Source organism: Oncorhynchus tshawytscha, linkage group LG33 (assembly GCF_018296145.1).
Source record: "Oncorhynchus tshawytscha isolate Ot180627B linkage group LG33, Otsh_v2.0, whole genome shotgun sequence".
Classification (NCBI taxonomy): Eukaryota; Metazoa; Chordata; class Actinopteri; order Salmoniformes; family Salmonidae; genus Oncorhynchus; species Oncorhynchus tshawytscha.
The window spans coordinates 49,444,516-49,452,782 of NC_056461.1; the positions used below are offsets into that span (position 1 = coordinate 49,444,516).

Consider the following 8,267-nt stretch of genomic DNA (forward strand, 5'->3'; position numbering starts at 1 on the left):
AGATAGAGATGTGACACGGTGAGCTTCTTCGATAGAGACGTGACACTGTGAGCTTCTCAGATAGAGATGTGACACGGTGAGCTTCTTCGATAGAGACGTGACACTGTGAGCTTCTCAGATAGAGATGCAATTTTTGGGGGGGGTTTAATTGACAAGAACTGTGACCACATGACGCGATGGACACACGTTAGAATGTTACCAAATACTGTTACATGTTCTGCCAATCAGGTCTGTTCTCTTCTCAGGCCCTCCTCTCTGTTTCATCCTGGCACCAACATATATCCCTACGGTCCTACACTGTGGAGTGAGTCCTGTCTACTGAGGCGATGTTATGTCACTATTAGATCAATTACATTTGATTGATGTGTTTTGTGTTGCTCATTAGTGTTATGAGAGAGTGATGTGTTTGTATTGCTCATTAGTGTTATGAGAGAATGATGTGTTTGTGTTGCTCATTAGTGTTATGAGAGAATGATGTGTTTTGTGTTGCTCATTAGTGTTATGAGAGAATGATGTGTTTGTGTTGCTCATTAGTGTTATGAGAGAATGATGTGTTTTGTGTTGCTCATTAGTGTTATGAGAGAATGATGTGTTTGTGTTGCTCATTAGTGTTATGAGAGAATGATGTGTTTGTGTTGCTCATTAGTGTTATGAGAGAGTGATGTGTTTTGTGTTGCTCAGTAGTGTTATGAGAGAATGATGTGTTTGTGTTGCTCATTAGTGTTATGAGAGGATGATGTGTATTCTAAGCTTTTACCCAAAGAACTTTCACTTCACACCTTTTTACAAGCTGGAGGCTTGTATTTTTCATATTTTCTGTATGTATTTTCTATGTATTGCTTTTGTATACAACACAGACTGTATTACTACAGTATTAGTGTTTTTTATGATTTATTACGATTTCAGGATGATCATCTATAAACATCAGGGAACCATGTTTAGTTTAGAATGCTGGTTTATTATTGTATTAAATAAAACATTTGAGTTTGTATGATAAACGTCTGAACTACCATTCCCCTGCTGTGAGTTTAATGTGTCAACTGTACCAGGATCCTGGAAAGAAATGAAACCCTTTAACTTTCAATATATTTACCAAGAACTGGACAAAAGATGGGAAAACAACCGCTAGATTGTAACTGTGCGTAAAGTAAAGTTGTGAGGCTTTAGCTCTTAAATGTTTTTCGTGGAAGAAGTTTCTGATTTTAGATTTGAATGGCAGAAAACATTTGTGGAAGATTTTCATACTCGTCTAACTTGTTGGGAAAGTGGTCAGAATGTCCTTTCAAACAGTCTGGAAGAAAAGCAGTTGGTTCGCTTCCTCAAACAGGTGGTGGCATTCTTGATCGGTAAAAGTTATTTTCGTTCTGATTTTGAGATTTCAGTAGCGGAGAGGAGGATGTCAGACCTTCTAGCACGTCCAACCTGTTGGGGGAAGTGGACCAAGCTGTTTTGTGTCAAAAGTCACAATAGCCTGAAAAGTTGACACACAACTCGTCACACAGCCTGACACTCAGCCCGACACTCAGCCCGACACTCAGCCTGACACTCAACCCGACACTCAACCCGACACTCAACCCGACACTCAACCCGACACTCAACCTGACACTCAACCCACAGCCCGTCACACTCAGCCCGTCACACAGCCTGACACACAGCCTGACACTCAACCCACAGCCCGTCACACTCAACCCGACACACAGCCTGACACACAGCCTGACATACAACCTGACACACAGCCTGACACTCAACCCACAGCCCGTCACACTCAACCCGTCACACAGCCTGACAGTTGACAATAGCCACAGAAAGAGTGGAGCCCCTCTCAATATTAGGCTGCATTACATTGAATACCAAAATAATCAAAATCCCAAATTTAAGATCAGTTTCCCTGGTCTAAAGTAGTGCACTATATAGGGAATAGGGTTCTATAGGGCTCTGGTCTAAAGTAGTGCACTATATAGGGAATAGGGCTCTGGTCTAAAGTAGTGCACTATATAGGGAATAGGGTGGCATTTGGAACCCGTGTTGGTGTTTTGATGCACAAATCTTTGCCTACCCCCCTCCCCCTCGCTGGATAAAAACCAGTTATCTGCAACATTGTACCTCATCGGGTTCCTACATCTGAAATAGTGTTCCTTTTACCTGTCATCAGGTACATTTTGTGATTAACTTAAAATCAACAAAAATTCCCCATTTAGAGTTGGTGCAATTAATTCCCTTTGATTCTCAGAAGCCTTACCCTTTGCAACAGGAAACTTTTGTGAAAGAATTGGCGCACAAGGTTTTTGGGAAATTCATTGTATTAAAGTGAATATAAGTTTGTACATGAAGTAGAATAAAACAAGGCCATTGATTTGGACTGACCAGCAGACAGTGCAGTGAGGGGCATGGCCACTGGAATACATTTCTGCTAATACAGGACTATTAAAAGGCCCAGTGGACTACTTTTCACGACTTTAAAGCAGGAGAGAGGAACATTGCAGACTGAACACTGTTAACTCAAAAGTGCTGCAGAATTCGATTTTTAGTCCACGTTTCTCCAAACGTCAAATTTTGAAGTTAAGAGTTAGGGTTACAGGTTTTTTTGCGATTGCTTACACTCTTGTTGTGGAATGTGGCTCGTTGTGTATCAACGTAACACACAAGCCAAATGAGACAACACTCGGGGATAAACATCTTACTTCTGTCAAAATGAAACTCTGCAATCAAAACTTAACAATTATTTTTCAAAATCATTTCTTGGACCATTTGAATTACTCTTTCAAAGCAGCAACACACGGACGTACTTTATCAAAATACTGACGTCTTCAGTATATTGTATACCTTTTTAATTGTGTCGTGAAAGATTGCTCCTGTACATCTACTTACGCCGGGGCGGCAGGTAGCCTAGTGGTAAAAGCATTGGGCCAGTAACCGGAAGATTGCAAGATCGAATCCCCAAGCTGACAAGGTAAAAATGTCATTCTGCCCCTGAACAAGGCAGTTAACCCTCTGTTCCTAGGCCGTCATTGTAAATAAGAATTTACTCTTAACTGACTTGCCTAGTTAAATAAAGGTACAATTAATAAACAAAAATAGAAGGGCTTCAGAATTAAGTTATTTGCCATTGCAGGTTTAAATTGTTTGTTTTTCTACAGTGATCAATACAATAAGTTACTGTAAAATCACATAAACAAAAGTACAATGCACCTAAAAACCTAAATATTGTAGGGGGTGGATGGTTTATGGATCCCGCCTTCTGTTAGGGTTTGGCCACATCACAAGCCATGTCATCCCTGGCTAGGCGACGGTTGCCTTGTGTATGCAACCCTGGACTGACCCCACTATATAGGGAATAGGGTGCATGCCTCTTCCATTGCTTGCAGGCAAGGCAGGTGCCCCCACAGACAACACCCCCCCCCCCTCTCTCTCAGAATGGGGGCACCTGCCTAGGTCACATACTGTATTTTGTCTGAATGCAGAGCAAATAGGACACAACGCACTGCCATTACAGTGTAGTACAGTGACACTTGTACATAGTCAAAGACCTTCACTTTGACTAAATGAAACCCTGGACAGCTGCTTCGTCGTAAGATGGTGTTGACCCAAGATGGCGGCAGAGTGTCAACGTACTGGTTGTTTATTATGGAACGTTGTGTGATCTGCGATGATTTGCTCCCGTAGTTGATGTGGGCGGATGGTGTTGACCCAAGATGGCGGCAGAGTGTCGATGTACTGACACGGGTTGATTATTATGCAAAGTTGTGTGATCTGCAATGATTTACTCTCTTGGTTGATGTGGGCGGATGATGTTGTTTGCCAACACAAACGGCCAGTTCCTGATCACGGTGAACAGACATTGCCTTCCACCCTCAGGAGGTCGTCTGGCAGTTCTGTAGAAAATGCAAGAATAGGATGTCATTGGTTAGTTTTTTGTTACATACTGTACTGTCATACTGTACACAGCAACATCAACTGTATTACATGTACTTCACAGTACTACATCTATTTGTTTTGGTTCACTGAGGAGCATAAACCTAATATTGTAGGACTCCATTGTATTGTACTGTGATATGCAACAATTCCATATAGGTACAGTCTAGTGTAGAAAGTCTAAATGTCTGTATTCTGGATGCTACCGTGTAGCGACTCAGGTTGGGCTGGACTCTCCCCCTCCCTCATCGTCAGGACATGATTTATGACACGGTCCACCAAAGTGGCCCTAATGTTGTCGGAAATATGTCTCTGTCTATTGCCTGGTCCTTCCTCTCCCTATACCTCTTCCTCTCACTGCCTCCATGTTTGCAAAGTTCTCACAAAAGAGGTGACCATACCTGAGGTCTATTTGTGGTGGTAAGGCTCAGACTAATTGGTGTTCAATTACTGTATAAGTGTTTTCATGTGTGGGTGTGGGTGTGTGTGTGTGTTGCCAATTTCAGGTATGTTTTGCATTTTGAATAGAAGCGGTTTCCCAATGATTGCAAAGAGATTTCATTCTTGAATGAAGTGTCCAATGTAAGAAACAGTGTGTAGTGTTTTGCAGAAATGCAACCAAAGTGCAAAGCAGAAAATGAGTTTGTACTTTTGGTGCCTTTGTTTAAAGGCATGATTACAAAAGTTAAGGTTTTGATGCTTTTGTCTCAGTATTCACGTTCAGTGTGTCAGCAATCGGCAAAAACTGTAAAAACGTTAAGTTTAGGCATTCAGTCCGAATGGTTAAGGTAAGGGTTTGGGATTGGGTTAAAACATACATTTGTGTCCAGCACTGGGATTGAACACGTGACCTTCTGATCCAGAGTAATGGCATTACACCCATCCGCCTCCCCATTGCGAAACGCAAGCCTTCTTAACGATAATAGCGCCCATTGTTGCCCTAGTGTCTGGTTTTTGAAGGCATTTCTCGACGTCCTCAGAATACGGTTAGACGTTAAATTTCGAAGTCACTCTTGAGCGATCTGCCTGTCAGGAAGTTGAAAACCGCTACGTTTGCAGAGAGTGGAGGAGGAATAGGAGGATGGAAGGAAAAAAAATACCTCGGTGAACCTTTGAACCTTCTTCTCGAACAGTCACAAGACTAGGTTCGTATACTTCCTAATCGGAGTTGAATATCACACGTACCGATGCAGGCGACCCGGTTCACTAACAGTGATTCGTTTGGATAAAGAAAATAAAACGAACGGAAAACGAGGCGAAGGGGAGAGAGCAGCACCTCGGCACTCTTCTACGCTGCTGAAAGAGAGTCGTTAGGTTTGTAACATTGTAGCCACAACTTTCCAGATCATTTTTGTGGTTTATCTTTCATCCATTCTTCCAAAAATACAGCAACAAGTGTAGACTATGTTTTTGGAACGTGTGTTTGTTTCGGTCAGAGATTCTGAGTGCTTTCTGCCGGACCGTGTGTGGGTGTCAACTACAGTGGATGGTTTCCCCAGAAGCATCGTAATAAGTCTGTCGTTTAAATCTCCCGAGCTGTTTCCCTAAAACAGTCTGTACTAAAGTTGTACTGGACACCGCTCGTTATTTTACCGACTGCTTCAGACCGCACGTAGAACGGTGCGTCGGCAGATGCGTTTTTTTTTTGTTCATATACCGCGTCAAATTATACACGGAAGATCTAGGCTCAACAGAATCAATATGTTTATCTGTCTTTCTGTGACCGCTGATAACTTAGTTGTGAAGTTGACTACAAATAGTTACCATGTCTTTACAATTGTTACAAACAAGCAACGATAAAACAAAAAATATGCTTCAAATGAAACCCGAGATGACGGCATTACAAGATAAATAGCCTATACTATATAATTCAATACTATTGAAGTCAGTTTCATGTTAATTCAATTGAGTTGTATTTTGTTAGTTATAGGCCACAGTCAACATGTGCGCGATGATGTGACTAGACTTAGTACATTTTAGGGTAAGCATTAAGCCGTATATCAACCGTTGCATCCAATATCTTTATATAAGTTGATTCGTCGTCAGTATTGTGAAATAATTGTAATGTTAAAGCAAAACTGATCCGTGAGCAGCCTTACCTTTTTTCCATCCTATCAGTATCGACACATGCCTCAACGGCGCACTTAGCGACAGTTCACTCACCGCGGTGTTTCGGGAAACGCATGTTAAGACACCCGTAAACCCACGTTACATGTGGAAAGCCTGGGCTCTTGGCTAGTCTCTTGTCCAAACATTGTAACCAGCAGACACACTGGCCATTTAGAAATGGGCCAAATGGCACACTATTCCCTATATAGTGCACTACGTTTGACCAGAGCTCTATGGACACTTTTCGAAAGTAGTGTCCTATGTAGGGAATAGAGTGCCATTTGTTACTCAAGTGTTTGACAGAAACATGTCACCAAAAGCCATCTGGGAAAACTTTAAATCTCTGTGTTTCAGGGGCGGACTGGTCTTCTGACATTTCGGGCAAATGACTGATGGGCTGGTCCATTTTTAGCCCAGTGGACCTGTCTAACTAGTTTTTTTTTTTTTTGCTACAAATTATCATTACTTAGGTAATAATGGAGGCCTCAAGAAAAAAAAGTGGGCCTGTGTGTTAGAAATGCCAAGGCTGAATTCTGGTCCCAGTCCGCCCCTGCCTGTTTTGATATATTTTCTCTATAACAGGATCAGGAAAGAGAAAATAAGACAACCATCATGTCATCTGTTCATTTCAATCCAGGGTCAGATTCCAAGGAAGTTAATGGGTAAGTTAACACACAGACACACACACACGGTCAACCTTAACACACACACACAAACACACACAGACGGTCAACCTTAACAAACACACACACACACACACACACACACACACACACACACACACACACACACACACACACAGACTGTCAACCTTTACTGTCTTTTAATGAGTAATCTACAGAAGTTGCTACTGTTAGGAGACATTATTTTACAATGACATGCTGAGCAGTGAAGGACTGAGTCCCAAATTTACTAAGAGCCCTGGACTAAAGTAGTGCACTATATAGGGTACCATAGGGCTCTGGTCTATAGTAGTGCACTATATAGGGTATAGGGTACCATAGGGCTCTGGTCTAAAGTAGTGCACTATATAGGGAATAGGGTACCATAGGCCTCTGGTCTAAAGTAGTGCACTATATAGGGTACCATAGGGCTCTTGTCTAAAGTAGTGCACTATATAGGGAATAGGGTTCCATAGGGCTCTGGTCTAAAGTAGTGCACTATATAGGGGATAGGGTGCCATTTGGGACAAACGCTAAGAATGGTCAGTCAAGACTACTGTAGAGGTGTGGCAGTGTTGTAAATCACTCTGACTTTCTGCTGATGTCAGAAGCTTTTTCCTGGTTTGAAACAACTGGTCATCAGCTATTTGTCCTTTAGCTCGTCTCCCACCGCATGTTGACAGAGGATCAACAAAGAGGACAAGATGAATTACTCCGTAACCTCTACTTCATATCACATTTTATTGGTCACATACACATATTTAGCAGATGTTATTGCGGGTGTTGTGAAATGCTTGTGTTCCTAGCTCCAACAGTGCAGTAGTATCTAACTAAATGCTTGTGTTCCTAGCTCCAACAGTACAGTAGTATCTAACTAAATGCTTGTGTTTCTAGCTCCAACAGTGCAGTAGTATCTAACTAAATGCTTGTGTTTCTAGCTCCAACAGTGCAGTAGTATCTAACTAAATGCTTGTGTTTCTAGCTCCAACAGTGCAGTAGTATCTAACTAAATACTTGTGTTTCTAGCTCCAACAGTGCAGTAGCATGTTAAGTGTCTAAACATACTGTACATGGAAACAGCTTTAATTGATGTTGATCTCTCTTTCCCCATCTTTCCTTTTCTCTTTCTCTCTCTTTCTCTCTCTTTCTTTCTCTCTCTCTCTTTCTTTCTCTCTCTCTTTCTCTCTCTCTCTCTCTCTCTCTCTCTCTCTCTCTCTTTCTCAGTAGTGTAGAGAAGCTGGAGGAGGCTAAGGTGGAGATAGACGATGGGAAGGATGAGAGTGCTGAACCTGATACCATGTATCAGTAAGTGTACACACACACACACACACACACACACACACACACAGTGCACAACGAAGAGCAAATTATTTCTGTAGTTAGAAACGGATTAGAATTCCAGAAACATTATTTTGTTGAAATATAATTTGATCTCTGAGAAATAAAACAAATTAATTGAACCCAAATTGGCCTTTTTTTTCTTAATGTATATGATTCATATATAATCTTCAATAAATATAGTACCTAACATCTCATTTGGATTATAATTACTTTTAACCGTTTTTATTGGCTACTTCATGTCTT

General features: G+C 41.5%; 1 long non-coding RNA gene across 1 annotated transcript; it reads left to right on the forward strand.

Annotated features, from left to right (window-relative positions):
* The first annotated feature begins 4,892 nt into the window (after nt 1–4,892).
* On the forward strand, nt 4,893–8,068 carry LOC121841632. Its single transcript, XR_006080661.1, has 3 exons — nt 4,893–5,226; nt 6,604–6,683; nt 7,908–8,068. It is a non-coding gene; the product is annotated as an uncharacterized LOC121841632 (long non-coding RNA).
* Nucleotides 8,069–8,267: the final 199 nt, after the last annotated feature.